We start from the raw sequence: 21,880 nt of genomic DNA, 5'->3' as shown, positions 1-21,880 counted from the left end.
TGACCTGTTCATCGCCTTACAACTCTTAGGAACTTACTTACTCCAAGTCTCAAACCCAGCGCCTCTGATTAGAAGTACCAAGTGTGTTCTTAGCTGTGAAGCCTGATAGCTAGTGAATCCTTATGCATTCCATCCTCTGTCCTTACTGGTCAGAAAAGTCACCTACCGCTTTTAGTTAAGGAGGATGAGATCCTATTAAGAAGTAAGACACCAGAATAGAAGTTTACAGTGCAAATGAATTTCCAAGCACTTCTGGTAAACAATTACGCTTAAAAGGGCTGCTTTGAGGAGCACTGGAGTGTTCAACAGCCATCAACTTGCTTTCTGGAAATCATGTAGAGGGGGAAATGTCATGAAATTTTCAAACAAACAAAAAACTTATACTTAGGGCTTCCCTGGTGGCTCAGTGGTTGAAAGTCCGCCTGCCGATGCACGGGACGCGGGTTCATGCCCCAGTCTGGGAAGATCCCACATGCCGCGGAGCGGCTGGGCCCGTGAGCCATGGCCGCTGAGCCTGCGCATCCGGAGCCTGTGCTCCGCAACGGGAGAGGCCACAACAGTGAGAGGCCCGCGTACCGCAAAAAAAAACAAAACAAAACAAAAAAAACTTATACTTAAAAAGAGATAGTTTTCCTTGATTTAGGCTCACCCTGGGTTTACATTTCTGCATTGTTCTATAATACTTTAATTCATTTGGTTTTATTTCCATTTTATAATTCAAAGAGTAATACATGCTTGAAACGCACAACATGAAAAACTAAGAAAATAGTTTTTTGATTTTTTAAATGCTTATAATAACATAAAAGAAGGCATGAATACATGAAAGCACAGAGCGTGTTCCTGGATAGGAAGACAATATGGTTAAGAAGTCAATGCTCATTCAATTAATATATACATTTAATGTAATTTCCATTGAAATCTCAATGGGATTTGTTTTTGTCAAAATAATTCTAAAGTTTTTATCTGTCAGGTTTAAGGTGAATTCTGATTAATAGAAAATCCCAAATAACAGTGGCAAAAACAAACTTAGACTATTTTTCTCTCAAGTAGGCAGAACCCCTAGGTAAGAGGCATAGGGTTGACCTAACCCTTCTTGTATCTGGGGATTTGGCCCTTTTCACCTTATTACTCTGTCATTCCCAGTGCGTGGCTTCCCCTCGGGTCCAGGATGGCTGCTCAAACTTCAGCGGTGATTGTTTGCAGGAGGAAAAAGGAAGAGTGGGGAGGGCATGTTCCTTTCCTTCAGAACTCTCCCCAGAAATTGAACACACCACTTCTACTTAAAATCCATTGGCCAGATATCAATCATACAGCCACACTTAACTTCCAGGGAGGTTTGGAACTGTAGTCATTATTCCTGGCAGCAGGTACTCACCTAAAACCTGAGGGTTTTATTAGTATGAAAGAAGGTGAGAGTGGGTTGTTTTAATATTTTATCTTTTATTATTTTTTGGCATGGCACGTGGGATCTTAGTTCCCCTATCTGGGATCGGACCGCACCCCCTGCAGTGAAAGTGTGGAGTCTTAACCACTGGACCACCAAGGAAGTCCCAAAAATGGCTTTTGAAGGACTGTTAGCAATGTCTATCATATCATTTGCCTTCTATATATTAAATAGGTACAATTATTAAATTATACCTACTGAAGAATTAAATAACAGATAAATTGATCAAAATATAAATCTCAAGAGTTTGTAAGAATTTAGTATATGATTTTTAAAAGGCAGTGGAAATTAAAATCCAGAGGAAAAATTCCAGCATATGGGATGGGGAGAAAAGGGTTACTACTTTTAATATTTAAAGAGCCCTTAAAAATTAGTGATGGCACTATTTACAAAAGCCAAGACATGGAAGCAACCTAAATTTGTCTATCAACAGATGAATGGATAAAGAAGATGTGGTACATATATACAATGGAATATTACTCAGTCATAAAAAAGAATGAAATAATGCCATTTGCAGCAACATGGATGGACCTAGAGATTATCATACTAAATGAAGTAAGTCAGAAAGAGAAAGACAAATACCATATGATGTCTCTTATATGTGGAATCTAAAATATGACATAAATGAATGTCCATGAAATGGACACAGACTCACAGATATAGAGAACAGATTTGTGGTTGCCAAGGAGGGGGTGGAGGAGGGAAGAATTAGGAGATGCAAAGTATTATATATAGAATGGATAAACAACAAGGTCCTACTGTAGAGCACAGGGAATTATATTCAATATCCTGTAATAAACCATAATGGAAAAGAATATGAAAAAATATATATATATCATTTATAATATATATACTTTTTCATATTCTTTTCATATTCATAAAGTATATAAAAAGTATATGTATATCTGAATCACTTTGCTGTATAGCAGAAACTAACACAACATTGTAAATCAACTATACTTCAATAAATAAATTTTTTTAAAATTACTGATGGCAGACCTCCACTTCCAGCTGATACGGAATAACAAGGACTAGATTTACCCTCTTGCATGAAACAACTAAAACCCTGGACAGATATATGGTGCAGCAATTTCCAGGACATTAGACATGAGGTAACAGTGATCCTTGGGAGACAAGAAACCAGCATGATAGGTTCTAAAATTGCCCCAGATTATTCCCTTGCTAGAGTTTCCAGGCTGCAGCAGGGTGGGGGAAACAGGGTAGAGCCCACAGATTCCCTGGGTGAAGGAGGCAAAGATGAGAGACCAGAGAGATCAAGGAAGCTGGAGTTCACAGGGCAGAAGACCTGAGAAAAAGAGGTACACAAAGGAGTCCAGAGATGTGTAGAAGTGTCCCCTCAAGTATCAGCAGAGTACTGATCAGTGTATGTGTTTGAGGAAACATCTGAGGCTACCCAAAATGATTTGAGGGAATAGTTCCCAGAGCTCACAGAGGCAGGAGTGAGTGCCCACTCTTGCCAGCTACACTGAAAAATCTCATAATTCATGGAGCACCAGGTAGAGTTCTCCGAAGGGTCTTGCCTCAACGGCGATAAATAATGAACCCTAGAATAAACGATGCTCTCATCCCTCCGAACAAATCTTATAAGCAAGACCAAACGTATCAAACTGTTTCCAATTAACTAAACTACATCTCAAAACAAAGCTTAAGAATGGTCACAGGAAAATAAAAATATCCAGCACCAACTGAATTAAAATCCACACTATCTGGCATCTAATAAAATGACTAGATATGCAAAGAAGTAGAAAAATATAACCCATGGTGAGGAAAAAGAAATCAATCAATCAAAATTGACTCAGAACTGACACAGATGTGTGAATGAGCAGACAAATACATTGAAACAATTATATAACTGTGTTCCATATGTCCGAAAGCCTGAGGAAAGACAGAATATGTTAAGTGGAGACATGGAAGATAATTTTAGAAAATCAAAATTCTAGAGATGAAAACTAAAATGTCTGAGATGGAAAATACACTGGGTGAGATTCATGGTATATTAAATATTGCAGAAGAAAATATGAGTAACCATGGAGACACAACCCAAAATGAAAACTATAAAGCCACCAATCCAAGGCTCAATGAGCGTCAAGCACAAGAAATAAAACTTTACCAAGACACATCATAATAAAATTACTGAAAACCAATAGCAAAGAGAAAACTCTTAAAAGCAGACCTGACCCTTCAGGGCGGCAGCCCAAAGAAATCTGGCTGTCCGCCTGGCAGACTAAAATAGGTGACTCTGCTTCTGCCCCACCTGTGACAGGAACCAGAGAACATGAATGACTTTAGCCAAGCTTCTGAGAGACCTTTAAAAACACTAACTGCTCAGAGCAGGGCATCTTGTGTGGTTCATTCTGAATAAGTGTTGATGGATACGTGCTCATTAAGAGCAAGTCTTTGATGTGGGCTGATCTTGAGTTTACATTTGTTCATAATCTAGATCCAGTTTTATATTTAGGTACATGAATGTTTTGGTCACTTTTTAGATAATATTTATTTCATTTGCAGTTTGTGAAAAGTCATTCGGAGGAGACAGCGGCAAGAATAGCAAACACAGACTTGATACAGATGTGTAACGTGTTTCCCCATCCGTTTAAGGTAAGTCTCTCCAAAGCATAAAAGTTTTCCTCCTTTCCCCTTGAAGGAGAACGATTGGGCTTGTCAGTATCTGGAGTGGAAGAGTTTTCTTTTCTTCTGGCGATGCCAAAAGAAATAGATGGCAGATGCGCCCGAAGGCTCAGGTGTTGCAATAAAAACCTCTCTCCATGCCCAAGGCAGCAGCTGAATTGACTTTGGCCTGGACGTCGCCTCTGGACTTGGGTCAGGGATCCAGAAGAGAGGCCACGCCCTCTGAGTGCCGGCAGATCCAGAGACCCAGAAGAGGTAACACTGCCGGCTCTCGCCTGCTCGGGGGCCACATTGCTCTTCTACACCCTGCCCTAGCTCTCCTTCCTCAACCTCCAGCCAAGGGAGGAAAAGAAGGAGTCACAGAAGGGCCTCCCAGGAGTAAGAGCCACACGCATTCCCTTTCATATGAGTTGGAAAGATGCCCCGCTTTCTCCCCTGCTAACCCCAGGGTCCAAGAACAACCTAGAAACACTTTTATGAATATTTTCCTTTGGCCTTCAGTCTCTCACAGGCCCCACTGATTTCTGGTTGAGAGTGGAGCCCCAAATCCAAGCACTAGCTGTTTCACTTTGATTTTTCATTCATTCATTCAGCAAATATTTATTGAGCACCTAATGAGAGTCAAGAACTCTCCTGGGAATTCAAGATGTGCAAAATCTGATATGCTCCCTCCCCTCATGGAGCTTATAGTCCAGTGCAAGAAAAATGCATGAATCAAATTATTGCACGAGATGATGGAAAATGGCAACAGTGACAGGTACACTACAAATGTGTGTGGTGGTGTGAGAGGAGTTGACCAAGGGTGAGTGGGAATAAGACCAATATGGTGTATGTGCTTATTATACAAATGAGTACTTTATAATACATGGTTATTATATTTACGTGGAAATTGTGGCACATATGGTTTACCTAAAACCTTGTAACTTTGAGTGGTGTGATAACAGAATAGCATAGTAAGAGATTTGTAGTCAGAAGACATGAGTTTGCGTTCTAGCTCTCTGTCAGATGTGTGCTCACAGACAAGCTTTGAGCTCCTCTTTCGCTACGTGTAAAAGGGAAATAATACTACCTATTCCTCCTAACTTACAGATTTCTTGAAGAAATAAATAAGATGGCATATGTAGAAGCACCTGTAAACTCTGTATAGATATAGGAAGATTCATTTTATCTTTATCAATGAGGCATACGTCCCCTGGCTTTGTTATTATCTAGGGACAGCATGTTGAGGTGATAAATTAGGGCTTTTCTCTTCCAGATTTTAGGATACCAGTACTAGCCCAGCATCCTTTAACATGAAGCTGCTTTTCCTTTTTTTTTTAAATTAATTAATTTATTTATTTTTGGCTGCGTTGGGTCTTCGTTGCTGCGCACGGGCTTTCTTTAGTTGTGGTGAGCGCGGGCTACTCTTCCTTGCAGTGTGCAGACTTCTCATTGCGGTGGCTTCTCTTGTTGCAGAGCACGGGCTCTAGGCGCACGGGCTTCAGTAGTTGTGGCACATGGGTTCAGTAGTTGTGGCTCACAGGCTCCAGAGCGCAGGCTCAGTAGTTGCGGCGCACGGGCTTAGTTGCTCTGCAGCATATTGGAATTTCGCGGACCAGGGCACGAACCCGTGTCCCCTGCATTGGCAGGCAGATTCTTAACCACTGCACAGCAAGGGAAGCCCCTGCTTTTCCTTTATGTGGCCCATAAAATCTGAACCCTTGGGGACGGCCTGACTTTAGCATATGGCTCGAAACCAAAAGATGGGGAAGATGGGGCCAAAGGCAGTCAGGGAGCATGGAGACTCGGTGTCCCTTTACAGCATCACCGCTTGCCAGGAGGGCAGGTGTGGAGTCCCCTGGGGCCCAGGTGAGGGTCTGAGACTCTGGAAGAGGAGGTGCAGGAGTAGAGGGGAACGTGAACACCAGGCAGGTCCCAGCTGGGAAATAAAATGGGTCAAACCAGGAGCACTTCTTACTCACAAATCAAAGGGAAAGTCTCGGTGGGCAAGTCACCAGGAGCGTGCTGGCCGCCCGTCAAAGGAAAAACGGAAAGGCTTATAGACTTCCATGAAAACACATGCCCAGGGCTTCCCTGGTGGCGCAGTGGTTGAGAGTCCGCCTGCCGATGCAGGAGACACGGGTTCGTGCCCCGGTCCTGGAAGATTCCGCATGCCGCGGAGCGGCTGGGCCCGTGAGCCACGGCCGCTGAGCCTGCGCGTCCGGAGCCTGTGCTCCGTAACGGGAGAGGCCACAATAGTGAAACGCCCGTGTACCGCAAAAAAAAAGAGAGAAAAAAAAACACATGCCCAGAAGTAAGCAGAGTTGTTTTCCCTGATGAGAAGATGGGAGAAGGAGGCAGTGCTGCCTCTGTTCCCTCAGGAGCATCTCACTCATTGTAGCACATTCTGCAGGGCAACAGTGTCTCATCACACATGCCTTGCAGCTCCAAGCATAACAGCTCATACTTGTTGTAAGATTTGAACTGAATCAAACTCAAGGTGAACAAAAAGAAATCAATTCATAACTGTTTTCTGAGCACACAACATGTACAACGAACTCTGTCGAGTGTGTCCAAGGTGAGACTGTAAAGAAAGGAGGATGTAACATATTTTATTTAATACGTTGTTCATTGATTTATACCTTATTTATAATTTTTCAATATTTAGACATATGGTACTGGGTCTCCATCTGTACCCTTACCACAAGTCCTGCAATGGTGAAGAGAAAGCTTGGCCTCAGAGAATTATTTTAAGTAGCACCATGATAAATTAGTGCTAGCGAGAGAAGTTCCACAATCTAGCAGGCTTACTAATTGCGTCCTTAATGTATATTGGTGAATTAAGTGTTTAGAAGCCAATATTTATGATAGCCTTTTTCTGACAAAATGCCCATTAACAGAATGGGAATTTATAGAAAGTACTTTTTCTTTTAAAATGTTTAGATATTCAATAAAGGTTTCTTGATATCGCCATTAAAAAAAAAAAAAGCAAAGAAAAGGCTAGGCCTTTGGTGCTAGAGGCAGAGAAACAGGCAAGGCCTCACCAAATCATTTGGGGCACAGTTTGCCAAAATTCTCTACCTGCTTAATGCCCCTGCTGCGCACGCTCTAAGCCTCATTCTCTCACCTTGCCAGCAATTGTCTTACAGCAATGTTGTCTTTTGCTTAAATCGGTCAGAATTCATGTCGGTGGCATGCAACTAAGTACACTAAATGCAGAAAAGACTCTTCAGCGGCCTGTGAGTTAGCCGAATGGCACGGAACCATCTCAATAAAATAAAGCCCCTTCGTCTGCTAGCAGCTTCTATTCAGGATCCTGATTCTCAGTTTATGAAAGCTGCAGCCTTTCCAGGGCTCGCATGATCCAGGGAGAGTAAACTGCTCTCTGTAATCAGAGGCACAGTCAGAGGCCTCTGGGGATTGGAACCTGCACAGCTGTGGGTCTGGGAAATATTGTTCTGGCTGTTTCCAGCTAAGGCCTTAAGCCTGAGTCACCTTTGGGACTTATATGCAAAGGATCACTCTCCAGTCACAGGTTCAGACATCCCATCTCTGGGAGGTCTCAAAAGTGAAACGTTGGAGAGACTTAGACCCAGAAGAAAAAACAATTGACAAGAGCGTACCATGCCTTGGTAGGGCCTCTCTCACCCAGATTTCAACTAAGGTCTTCCCCATCTTGTGCCATGATCCCAAATACATTAGGGATCCCTATCTTATGGCATTACAAACTATTCTAGAACTGTACATAAAAACACACACACTCTTAAATACACCCCACTCCACACACACACACACACACACACACACACACACACACGCACATATATTTTATTTACATAAGAGGAAGGCAAAGACCATCAGGAAAGTCGCCCATATGTTCCTTGTGATTATTGATTAGTGGTAAGATTATAGGTGATTTTTTTTTCTCCGCTTATTTGTACTTCCTACCTTTTCGACAATAAACAGATTGTATTTATGTAAAAGTCAAGAAGCATGAAAAAGAGAAAAGGGAAAAGGGAGGAGTTCAAATCCTACAACTGAGAGTTTAAGATTTACACATGAGCACTAGATTAACACTCATGAGTCTCCTCAACTGATAAACTCGGGCAAAATCTTATTAGTTCCATGTGTTGAGAACTTCAGCATTCTAACAGACTCAAAATTGCCCTGGAATCACCCCCTTGATTATGTGTCAATATTTCCCTCAAAAACATAGTTAATAATCTTGTCTCTATCATTGTGCCAATTGTGTTGACTTGCACGTGTTTTCATTCTACGGAGCTTTATTGAGGATTCTTGGACGCATTATAAACATGCATCACTCGATCTCCCATACAGAAGCCTTTTTTTCTCACTCTTTATTAATCTGAAGAATATTAGAGGCCCTTTGTCTTCAGCTAGAAATTATTTATCAGGTTGCAGAACAAGCAGAGAATCCTCACTTGGTGTGTTCTCACCTAAAGTTTGGAAGCTAACTTGAAATTCAGGCCTCAGTCTTCCTTCCATTCAACTTCAGGGGCATCCTCATGGCTCTCAGAGAGATTTTTTTCTCCCCTTCTATTTCAAAGAAGTTTGTAATCATTTGCCAAAGCTAATATGTTTATGATGGAAACATATTATAAGTTCTCAACCTAAATTTGCCTCATTGTTTGTAGGGACAAAAAGTCAAGATGCCAAATAAGCTGGTATTCTATACTAAAAGGAAATCTGAAATCAGTCTCTACAGTTATGGAGCCTGTAGAGTTCTCCATGTGGGGCTCAGAGGGAGAATGAAAAGTCCAGAAGAATAAGTATCTGCAGAAGGTGGGCACAGGAAGAGGCAAATCATTTTTCACAGTTTCATTTAAGCAGCAAGAGCTAGATGTAGGAAGTATGGGAGGAGACTGGTTACAAGCATGATTCTGGCAATCAAACAGATCTGGATGCAAATCCCAATCCCACCGTACATCAGCCTTATGATCTTGAAGAAAGTACTTCATCTCTCTGTGCCCGGACTTCCTCATCTATAAAAAGGGAATTCTAATAGTATCTGTTTCAGAGTTCTTTTTTTTCCTGTTTGCTTTTACACCTTTGTTTTGTTCTGTTTTATTTTTAAGGATGCACTAAGACATACCACATAGAGTACCAAGCACCAGATCGTAGTTCTCAATGAACATTGGTCTTTCAAACTCTATCTGGGGGATACTTCCAGTCGTCATGGATTAACAGGAATCAGGTTTACCCTCCTGCCTGGACAACTTAAAAACCAGTCAAAATTTTTTTCTTTTGTTTTTTTGCGGTACGCGGGCCTCTCACTGCTGTGGCCTCTCCCGTTGCGGAGCACAGGCTCAAGACGCACCGGCTCAGCGGCCATGGCTCACGGGCCCAGCCGCTCCGCGCCATGTGGGATCTTCCCAGACCGGGGCACTAACCCGCGTCCCCTGCATCGGCAGGAGGACTCTCAACCACTGCACCACCAGGGAAGCCCCCAGACAAAATTTTTGAAGCAAAACTTTCAAGACATTGGACACAAAGCAACAAAGGACAATGATCCCTAATTTGATCATTCCAATCAAATTTCCCAGGTGTTTTTTTTTTTGTTGTTGTTGTTAAAATTTACAAACTGATTCTCAAATTCACATAGAAATAACTTTGACAAAGAAAAATAAACTTGGAAGACTTCTACTACGTTACTTTAAGACTTATTTAAAAGCTACAGTAATTAAAACTGTATGTTATTGGTGCCCAAGTAAACAAAGATCAATGTAACAAAATATAGAGTACAGAAATAGACCCACACATGTATGGTCAACTGGTTTTTTTTACAAAGGCACAAGGGAAATTCAGTCTGGAAAGAATAGTATTTTCAACAGATATTTTGGCGTCAAGTGGATATCCATATGCCAAAAAAAAAAGCTAACTTGAATTCATATCAAATCTCACACCAAATACAGAAATTAACTCAAAATGGATCATAGATCCAAGTGTAAAACCTAAAACTAAAATTTCTAGAAGAATACATAGGAAAAAATATTTGTAACCATGAGTTAGGCAACAATTTCTTAGGTAACGTCAAAAGCAAGAGCCTTAAATGAATAAAAATGTATAACTTTTTTTGATCTGCATCAAAATTAGGAATGTCTCTCCTTTGAAAGACACTGTTATGAGAATAAAAAGAAAATTCACAGATTAAGAGAAAATATTTGCAAATCATATATCTGATAAAGAGTTTACATCCACAATTTGTAAAGAATCTTCTAAACTAAATAGTAAAAAAATAAGCAATCAAATAAAAAGTCAACAAAGAAACCAAGAAACTTCATCAAAGAAGATATATGGATGCAATAAAAAGAAAGAAGAAAGAAGAGCATATCCTCAGCATCCTTTGTCATTAGTGAAATGTGAATTAAAACCATGGTGAGATACCACCACTACATACCTACTAGAATAAGAAAGACTGACCTTACCAAGAGTTGGTAAGAATATGGAGCAACCAAAACTCTCATACACTGCTCAAGGAATGTAAGACGGTATAACATTTTGGAAAGTAGTTTGTTAGTTTCTTAAAAATTTAACCATCCAGCTACCATATGACCCAGACATCTCACGCCTAAGTATTTACCCAAGAGAAATGAAAGCATATGTTCACAACAAAGACTTGTACACAAATGTTTATAGTGTTATTTGTAATAGCCCAAGACTGGAAACAATCCAAATGTCTAATAAGTGAATGGATAAACAAATTGTGGTATATCCATACAATGGTATACTACTCAGCAATAAAAAGGAATGCACTATTGATATACACAAAGGATGAATCACAAAATAATTATACTGAGTAAAATAAGCTATACCAATAAAAGAGAGAGAGAGAAAGATGCTGTATGATTCCATATATATAAAACTCTAGAAATTTAAATGAATTTATGACAGAAAGAAGATAAGTGATTGCCTGGGGGCATGGAGAGTGCTGTGATGGAGGGATTATAAAGGAGCACAAGGACACTTTGGGGATTTGTAGACATGTTTATGATTTTGATTGTAATGATAGTCTCATGGGGATTTACATATGTCAAAAACTCATCAAAAGAGGGAAGAGATATGGGGATATATGTATAGCTGATTCATTTGGTTGTAAAGCAGAAACTAACACACCATTGTAAAGCAATTATACTCCAATAAAGATGTTAAAAAAATTTTAAAAATTTTAAAAATGAAGCAACATGGTAAAGAAAAAAAACTCATCAAATTGTACACTTTAAATAACTTTGTTCATAGTTAGTTATATCTCAATGAAGATTTTTTTTTCAACTCGTCTAATAATTTTTTAAAAGTCTGTGAAACGATGACTGTGCAATTTATTCACTGTAGCATTATTTTTAATAGAAAATAGAAAACGATCCATACCATTAATAAAGTTCTGTATAAATATGTTATGGGGCATCTATATATTAAAATATATATGGAAAGATCTCCAAGATGCTCTGATAAGGGCAAAAGACAAGGTCAGAAGATTCTTCTAGAGCTCTGATCTTGAGTAGACATTCACACTCCCTTCCATGAGTACTGAATGGGGAAGTCTGGAGGCTCCAGAATACTAGGGAACTATATTCAAGTGTTTATTTAAAGAAGCCCATTGATTTGGGATCCTGACTTTTGTCCTCTGCAATTTAAATTAAAAGTTTATATTTACATGTGTGTGTTTAAATGTTAGAGATAAGAATCTGTATTCATTACCAATATATTCGATATATTATATATTTGCTCATATATATATAAAGATATTCTAGAAGGATTCCAAAAAGTGGAAAACCATGGAAAAGAAATAGGCAGATGGAATAAGTACAGCAAGGAGCTTTTAAAAATTAACTTGATAATCTATATCAAAATCTTTCTGAATCTTTAAAAAAATAGAAAACTTCTGCCTAGGGACTGAGGAAAAGGAGAATTTCTAATGAAAACTCTGAAAAGGTATATTTATTCAGAAACCTGGAACTAAGACCTCACAGCTTCCTCATCCAAGAGAAAAAGTACATAAAATAACGAGACTTCAAAGATGCAGAATCTTTTTTGGGACTTTTCCGCCTAGTTTCTTAGACCTTTTACTGAATTTCACAAAGCTTATTTCAGTTCCAGTTTTCTGATATAGCCTGCTGAATTTTTAGTCTTGTAATACCTTCATAAAATGGATTAAAAGTGCTAACCACTTCATAGTTATTGGTATATTCCTAATAGATAATGACCAATATTCAAGACGTTTATCTGTTCTTCTCTTTTTCTGTTTTTCCCCCTCTTGCCAGCCCCTGTCTTACTTTCTTGTAGGTCAGCTATTAAACAGTCAATGTCAAAAGTTACTCGCAGGCAAATAAGGAAATAAAATCATTGTTATTTTTTTCAAACAATTGTTTAGTTCCAGAATCCATACGAAAATGAGCGGTCAACTGTGCTTAACCTTATTAAATGAAAAAAGAAAGGATAATGCAAGCATCACACACACAAAAATAAAGGAATTATTAAATCTCATTTATAGTACCATGAAATCTATACAATTCAGCTGAAAAACATTTGCCCACGGATGGCTGCCTCATTGTGAGCAGATGTTGCCTTCAAAGAATTTTAGACAACAGTGCGTGAAGAGCTTTCCAAATATAATTTAAATGTATACATCTATATTTATATGTTACCCAATGTCCAGTGGCATAGATACATTTTTTTATCTGGGATTCAATTTCTTCATGATTGCCTTGATCTGTGTAATAAGTTTCAAGTAATTGTGACCTTCGCCATATCCCAAAACTAAAAGGATTTGGCAAGAAATAAATAAAAGTTTGATTTTTCTCTTCATTCATCACTCATCAAGGTTATTATTTGCAATTTGTTTGGTTCTTTATTTCTTTGGCTCAACATCTGTTTTATTGGAAAGACATATGTGATGTAGAGAAAATTAAACCAGGATTATTTCCTGGCAATCAACAACCAAGAGTGAATACTAAATTTGTTGGTCGTTAAAGCCTTAAAGAGTATTTGGAGGAAAGAGTATTTCTTTCTCTTATTTCATTTACAGTGGAAAATCAAAAAGTGGATTCTGAAGGAATCATCTCCTAATGATTTTTTTTTTTATGTTTTTATTTTCTCTGTGAATCTAGTGGGGATTGCACATTTCAGCAGAGATGGCCAACACACTGAGTTTTATAAAGGGACAATTCGGAGTTTATTTTCTTAAATGGGTTTATACTTCATATATAGTCCCCCTTTTTCTTTTAAGAAAACAAATGTCATTGGCTTTTGCCCATGTAGGAAAGTGTATAAGTTTATTTTGTACATAGGTTTTTTCTGAAACCTAGTTTCTATAACTTGGTTCCAGAGCCAGCTTCATGGGTGTGTGATCTGTCCAGTAACACAGGGCCCCTCACTCTGAAGGGCCCAATGCTTGAGTTAATGCTCTGCTGTCGCCATCTTAGTACTCTTAATAATTAGAACAAGGGACCTCACATTTTCATCTTGAGCTGGGCCCCCCAAATGATGTAGCAGGCATGCTCAGTTCATGTAAACAATCATCAAAGTTCTAGTGAAAGAGTATCCTGGGCCTTATGAAGTAAAATAGAGGACATTTATTGAGCATTAGGTGCTGTTCTAAGAACTTTATGGGTATTAATTAATTTGAGCCTTAAGAAAACCACTACAAGGCACCTGTGATTGTAGGCATCATTTTACAGATGCAGAAACTGAAACACAGAGGTTCATGAAATTAATCACTTGCTGAGTAAATTGAGGGGCCAGAATTAGATCCCAGACAGCCTGACTCCAGAGCCTGCTATGTTAAAAGTAGTGAGAGCAGTTAAAGATCATTTCAGAATCATGTGGCTTCCGTAACAGAGTGCCAATCTTGTTTTGTGCCTCTATTTCCCATTTCCCTAGTTTCAGACTTTATCTGGGTAACCAGTATGCTGTAGATGTTTGATTTAGCAGAATTTATAGGATGCCCCCATTTCTTTGATCCATGAAGGATCCCACCTGGAAGTATATCCACAGACCAAAGGATCACATTCTAATTCTTTTGGGAGCACCCATGTTACCATCAAAGCACCTGGGGTGTTTAAGGTTAACTTCCTAATTCACATATTTGCTAATCCAGAAGATATTCTTACTTTTTACTTCTTATTTAAGATGGACTCAGTTCTTTGGCTGAACTAAAAATGCATATTGCCCCATAAAACTTGCTTCAGCAGACTTCTAATTAGTTTGCCTTCTGTCAGCAATGGGGAAACCAGCTTCTGGACACTAATATTTTTCAGGCAGGGAAGGTAATAAAATCTGGCAGTCAGCAACTATGAATAAAAACAAAGAAAGCAGAAAGGAAGTCCCATTTTGTGAGACATGGCAACTCAAGGCCAAAACATCCATGTGGTAAGGGATTTACTTAAAAGTATTTTCTAACAAAGAAAAGAAGATGTAACATAAATACCTCACTGGAGGGAACATGATTGAAGGTGATAAAAAAGATTGCCAACATACACCCAGTGAAGGCAATGAGAAGAGTTTAGCCTGGTGGCTATGAACTCTATAGCCTTAAGACCCGGCTTTAAATCCTGGCTTTATCACTTAATAGAAAGTGAAATCTTAGACAAGGTTTTATTTTTTTTGGCTGTGTTGGGTCTTCTTTGCTGCACGGTCTTACTCTAGTTGCCGTGAGCAGGGGCTACTCTTCATTGCAGTGCGTGGGCTTCTCACTGCGGTGGCTTCTCTTGTTGTGGCATGCGGGCTCTAGGGCACTCGGTCTTCAGTAGTTGTGGCACGCGGGCTTCAGTAGTTGTGGCTCGAGGGGTCTAGAATTCAGGCTCAGTAGCTATGGTGCACGGGCTTAGTTGCTCCATGGCATGTGGGATCTTCCTGGACCAGGGCTCGAACCCGTGTCCCCTGCATTGGCAGGCGAATTCTCAACCACTGCACCACCAGGGAAGTCCCGGCAAGGTTTTCTTTTATGTAAAATGAACACCTACTATGTGCCAAGAGTTGTGCAAGTGTCAGAAAAGAAAAAGCAACCCAACATGGTGCCTGCTTTTAAGACGTTTCCATCTAGAGTGATACTAGTAGAATACTACTATTGCACATATATACAATATGTATAGAAGATGGTGAGTTCTAGCATCACTCAGTAGTCCACCTCTCTGAGGAACTGGTTATAACCTTACCGAGGGTTAATAGAACGACTTGCAGTGGGATGTCCATTTCTGGCTTCTGAGACCTCACTTCCAATGACACAAAGAGCTCATTCTGCTTAAACACTCCTCAGGAGTGCTTACCAGGGCAGTGGTAGACCCGACACTGGGCTTCAGCAGCTAATGGTGTTTAGGGTTCTTCCCTTGAAGCATCTGAAGTACGGGGTTCATGAAGATGATGCTAAATATTCTCTTAGGGCTAAGACCATAAATTCAACTACAAAACTGGAACATTTTCAACCCTATTTCCCCATAATGTGAGTGTTTGGGGTTTTTTTAAAGTACTTTTCCAGTAAATTGCACACTGCTTGTCCACAGAAGTAAACAGCAGCTCAAGGGCAAATGATGAGCACCCGTGGCCTTCGGTGCATAAGTTGTAAGAACACTTCCCCCTCAAATGTCACCGAATTTCTGCAGCCAAGTTAAGCACCATATGTGTGCCACATTTATTCCCAGGGCAGCTGTTACTCTTATTGCCCCCAGCAAAGGTTATGAGTCACGTTTGGGTGACTCAGGGCTTCACAAATTGTGGTAAATGGAGTCAAATTTTCTTTTTCCTATGTGATTGAGCAACAAAAATCACTGTTCTTGATAACACAAACATGAGTGTTATGACATATGTTCACAGGGCCTCGAATAGGTTAATAGGTCCCTTTCAGGACATCTCCCATATTTTAAGGTCCATGTTTTTTCCAGCACTGACTTGGGTACCAGGCTTGAGTGATTTTTGTATTCCCTTGGTCTCTCCGCATTAAAATCTTAGGCTCTGGTCAAGTTCAGCTTTCCAATCCAAACCTCCAGCTAGATAAAAGAAAATGTACTAGAGATGTAGCTAACCAAATCTGGAAAAGGGGTCTTAGGAGTGTGGATGAGGGGTGACCTCACTGGGATGGGTAAGAAGAAAATCTTCTTTATCATCGGTTTGGTGGATGTCTGGAAAACAAAAGGGCTGCAGTTATTCCCCTCCCTGCATCCAGGCCCTTGGCAATGTGATGCTGCAGCTCCTGCCATCATCAAGATACAGCCTGTTTCCCCAGTCCTTGGATCTGACCTGGCCTTGTAACTTGCTTTGGCCAATAGAATGTGGAAGAAGTGACAGTGTACAAGGACCTGCACTCTCCCCCTCTCCTTGACCTTGTGAACAAACCAGGGCAAACCTGCTAGAGAATGAAAGACCACTTGGTCCATGGTCAGCTGACTTGATTTACCAACTGTAATCCCAGCTGGTACCTATGGTACACATGGTACAGGGTCCAAGAGCCCCATGTGACAAAGTCCAGCCAAGATGAGCTTATTCATCTGCAGCTGACTCTGTACAGGCATGAGCAAGCCCAGCTGACATCAACCAACCCTGGCCCAAATCATCAGAACCACACAGGTGCCCCACTGACTTGTGGGCAATAATATGTAGTTATTATCTTAAACTATGGAGGTTTGTTGTGGCTTGGTATACAGCAGTAACTACCTGATACAAGCATAATCATCTACATCATCATCTACATCATAATCATCTACATCATCAATAACCATCATTCATTTTCACATTTTTTTCCATATACCTTCTCATCCCACCCCCAGTTTCCCTTATTATTAACATCTGACATTAGTGTGGCACATTTGTTACAATGATGAGCTAATATTAATACATTATTATTAACTAAAGTCCATAGTTACATTAGGGTTCACTGTATTGCACCTTCTACAAGTTTTGACTAATGTATGATGACATGTATTTCCCACTATGGTATCATACAGGGTAATTTCACTGCCCTGAAAATCCCCTGTGCTCCTATTCATTCCTCCTTTCCTCCCCCACTGAGTCGCTGGCAACCACTGACCTTTTTACTGTCTCCATAGTTTTGTCTTTTCCAAAATGTCATGTAACTGGAATCATACAGTATGTAACCTTTTCAGATTGGCTCATTTGAACAGTTTCTATTTGTCTTGCACTGTGTTACTTTTCCTAAATGATCTCATTTAACCCCGGAGGGTGCTATTATTATGTTTAGTTTACAGAGGAGAGAACTGAACTCACAGATGAGTTAACTGGCCCAAGGACACACAGCTAATAAGTGCTGAGGCTCCAGAAACCCCATCCTTTCTGATTTTCGAGCCTAAACTCTTAATTATTACAGGAAAAGTTGCAAAGTGGTGATCCAGAGGCCACATTCAGCCTACGGTTTTGTTTCATTTGGCTCACCTGCTGTTTTAAATACCAGAAAATGTCAGCTTTTCTTTTAAATATTGTAGGGTGTGGCAATTTTAGGCCTGAGTTCTCACACTGCAGTTGTCTCAGCTTGGACTAAGTGGTTTAAACAACATTTATTCCTCACAGTTCCGGAGGCCAGAAGTCCGAGATCAATCAAGGGGCCAGCAGACTGAGAAGCGAGAGCTCTCTTCCTTGTAAGGAGGATGGTCTGCCTAAAGGATGACAATTTCACTCAGCCAAACACCTTGATGGATTCTGGTCCTGAGAAAATGGGCCTGGGGGTACATTGGGAATAGGGGCTGGAGGGAACAGAGCTAGAGGAGCATGGAGTCCCTATGGGTACCTTGGGCCATATGCTGGTGAAGGAGAAAGAAAGGAAATTGAGAGAGAGGAAGAGCTAGCAAAGTGGCATGAAGCCTAGGCATTATATGGTGCGGCAGAGCTAATGAGAGGTGCTGGTGGTGATAGGTGTCTTAAAACATCTAAGACCAAGTGCTGGCAAGGATGTGGAGAAATTGAAACCCTTGCACACTTTAGTGGGAACTCAGAATGGTGCAGTTACTATAGAAAGCGATATGGGAGTTCTCAAAAATTAAAAAATAGAACTACCATATGACTCAGCAACCCCACTTCTGGGTGTATATCCAAAAGAATTGAAATCAGGATCTCAAAGAGATATCTATACCCCCACGTTCACTGCAGCATGATTGACAATAGCCAAGATATAGAGACAGCCCAAATGGCCAGATGAATGGATAAAGAAAATGTTTATATATATATATATATATATATATATATATATACACACACACACACACACACACACACACACACACATACACGTACATAATGGAATATTATTCAGCCTTAAAAAACAAAGGAAATCCCACCATTTGTGACAACACGGATGAAACTAGAGGACATTACGCTAAGTGAAATAAGCCAATCATAGGATAAATGTGCATGATACCACCTATGTGAGGTATCTAAAAATAGTTAAATTTTTAAATCAACTATACTCCAATAGAAATTTTTTAAAAAAAAAGTAGTCAACCTCACAGAAACCAAGAATAGAATGGTAGTTGTCAGGGGCTAGGGAAGAGGGAAATGGAGAATTGTTTCTCAAAAGGTATAAAGTTTCTGTTATGCAAGATGAATAAGTTCTAGATATCTGCTGTACAGTACAGTATCTATAGCTAACGACACGGTATTGTGCACTTTCAAAATATGTTAATAGGATAGATCTCATGAAGTATTCCTACCAGAAAAAATAAAATGCAAAAGAACAAAGGAAATTTTTGGAGGTGAAACATATTTAGTACCTTGTTTGTGGTGATGATATCACAGGTGTATGCATATGTCCAAATTCATCAAGATATATACATTAAATGTATGCAATTTTTTGTATACCAATTATACCCCAATAAAGTTTAAAAAAAAGAATAAAACTATTTAATATGCAATTTCACACTGATTACTGTGCAGTGTGGTGTTATGGAACTCCCTCATACTAATTCATAGACCTTTAGTGAAAGTTCTATTACAGTCCACAGCTGTGTATTCACAATTGTTTGGGGAAGAGACATCAAGAGGAAGATTCTAAGTTTGGAGTAAAATGGGGCAAAGAAAATAGAAATAACACTAAGAGTCAGAATGTAAAACAAGACTTCAGAGGACACAGGAAATCAGAAGGAGAGACAATGAATTTCAGAATGTTGGGTGGACATTGAACTTTAGCTGAGGTCTTTATTTGCGGGCTCAGGCTATTTCTGTCTAGATCATAAGGGCTCAGGAGACTTCAGATGATATCTGAGTTACACAACCATTGTGTTTAATCAAGAATTTCCCACTGAAATCTCCCAGCTGGTTCCATTTGCCCTGCCCCAGGCAAATGCAAACCACAGGTATTTGACTCTAGCTGGGGAGCAGAGTGTCCAGACAGAATAAATGCATGGGCCTTGATAGTGTATTTTCCCAACAATCTCTGCAATTAAAGAAGTTTGTAATCCAAGATTTGAATAAGTAGTTGTATGAGAGAAGATGGAATCTGTCTGAGGTTTCTAGATGAAGTATAAATAACAGAAATCCTTAAATTGCACTGAGCTTTTTACTTTTAAAAGTATGTCTTCAGAGTACAGGACATTTTGCCATCTTGACCTAGTGGAAATTTTTATCCCAAGCTCTTGATACTAAAGACTATTTCTGCTCATGGAACATTCTCCAGGATAGATCATATCTTGGGTCACAAATCAAGCCTTGGTAAATTTAAGAAAATTGAAATCGTATCAAATATCTTTTCTGACCACAACGCTATGAGACTAGATATCAATTACAGGAAAAAATCTGTAAAAAATACAAACACATGGAGGCTAAACAATACACTACTAAATAACCAAGAGATCACTGAAGAAATCAAAGAGGAAATAAAAAAATACCTAGAAACAAATGACAATGAAAACATGATGACCCAAAACCTATGGGATGCAGCAAAAGCAGTTCTAAGAGGGAAGTTTATAGCAATAAAATCCTACCTCAAGAAACAAGAAACATCTCAAATAAAAAACCTAACCTTACACTAAAACAATTAGAGAAAGAAGAACAAAAAACCCTAAAGTTAGCAGAAGGAAAGAAATCATAAAGATCAGATCAGAAATAAATGAAAAAAATGAAGGAAACAAGAGCAAAGATCAATAAAACTAAAAACTAGTTCTTTGAGAAGATAAACAAAATTGATAAACTATTAGCCAGACTGGTCAAGAAAAAAAGGGAGAAGACTCAAATCAATAGAATTAGAAATGAAAACGGAAAAGTAACAACTGACACTGCAGAAATACAAAGGATCATGAGAGGTTACTACAAGCAACTATATGCCAATAAAATGGACAACCTGGAAGAAATGGACAAATTCTTAGAAAAGCACAACCTTCTGAGACTGAACCAGGAAGAAATATAAACAGACCAATCAAAAGCACTGAAATTGAGACTGTGATTAAAAATCTTCCAACAAACAAAAGTCCAGGACCAGATGGCTTCACAGGAAAATTCTATCAAACATTTAGAGGATAGCTAACACCTATCCTTCTCTAACTCTTCCAAAATATAGCAGAGGGAGGAACACTCCCAAACTCATTCTATGAAACCACCATCACCCTGATACCAAAACCAGACAAAGATGTCACAGAGAAGAACTCTACAGGCCAATATCACTGATAAACATAAATGCAAAAATCCTCAGCAAAACACTAGCAAACAGAATCCAACAGCACATTTAAAGGATCATACACCATGATCAAGTGGGGTGTAACCCAGGAACGCAAGGATTCTTCAATATACACAAATCAATCAATGTGATACACCATATTAACAAATTGAAGGAGAAAAACCATATGATCATCTCAATAGATGCAGAAAATGCTTTTGACAAAATTTACCACCCATTTATGATAAAAACTCTTCAGAAAGTAGGCATAGAGGGAACTTACCTCAACATAATAAAGGCTATATATGACAAACCCACAGCCAACATCATTCTCAATGGTGAAAAACTGAAACCATTTTCACTAAGATCATGAACAAGACAAGGTTGCCCACTCTAACCACTATTATTCAACATAGTTTTGGAGGTTTTAGCCACAGCAATCAGAGAAGAAAAAGAAATAAAAGAAATCTAAATCAGAAAAGAAGAAATAAAGCTATCACTGTTTGCAGATGGCATGATACTATACTTAGAGAATCCTAAAGATGCTACCAGAAAACTACTAGAGCTAATCAATGAATTTGGTGAAGTAGCAGGATACAAAATTAATGCACAGAAATCTCTTGCATTCCTATATACTAATGATGAAAAACCTGAAAGAGAAATTAAGGAAACACTCCCATTTACCACTGCAACAAAAAGAATAAAATATTTAGGAATAAACATACCTAAGGAGACAAAAGACCGGTATGCAGAAAACTATAAGACACTGATGAAGGAAATTAAAGATAGTACAAACAGATGGAGAGATATACCATGTTCTTGGATTGGAAGAATCAAAGTTGTGAAAATGACTCTACTACTCAAAGCAATCTACAGATTCAATGCAATCCCTATGAAACTACCAATGGCATTTATCACAGAACTAGGATAAAAAATTTCACAATTTGTATGGAAACACAAAAGACCCCGAATAACCAAAGCAATCTTGAGAAAGAAAAACGGAGCTGGAGGAATCAGGCTCCCTGACTTCAGACTACACTACAAAGCTAGAGTAATCAAGACAGTATGGTACTGGCACAGAAACAGAAATATAGATCAATGGAAAAGGATAGAAAGCCCAGAGATTAACCCACACACCTATGGTCACCTTATTTTTGATAAAGGAGGCGAGAGTATACAATGGAGAAAAGACAGTGGTGCTG

This window comes from Stenella coeruleoalba (assembly GCF_951394435.1).
Source record: "Stenella coeruleoalba genome assembly, chromosome: 4".
NCBI lineage: Eukaryota > Metazoa > Chordata > Mammalia > Artiodactyla > Delphinidae > Stenella > Stenella coeruleoalba.
This window is presented reverse-complemented; position numbering follows the sequence as displayed.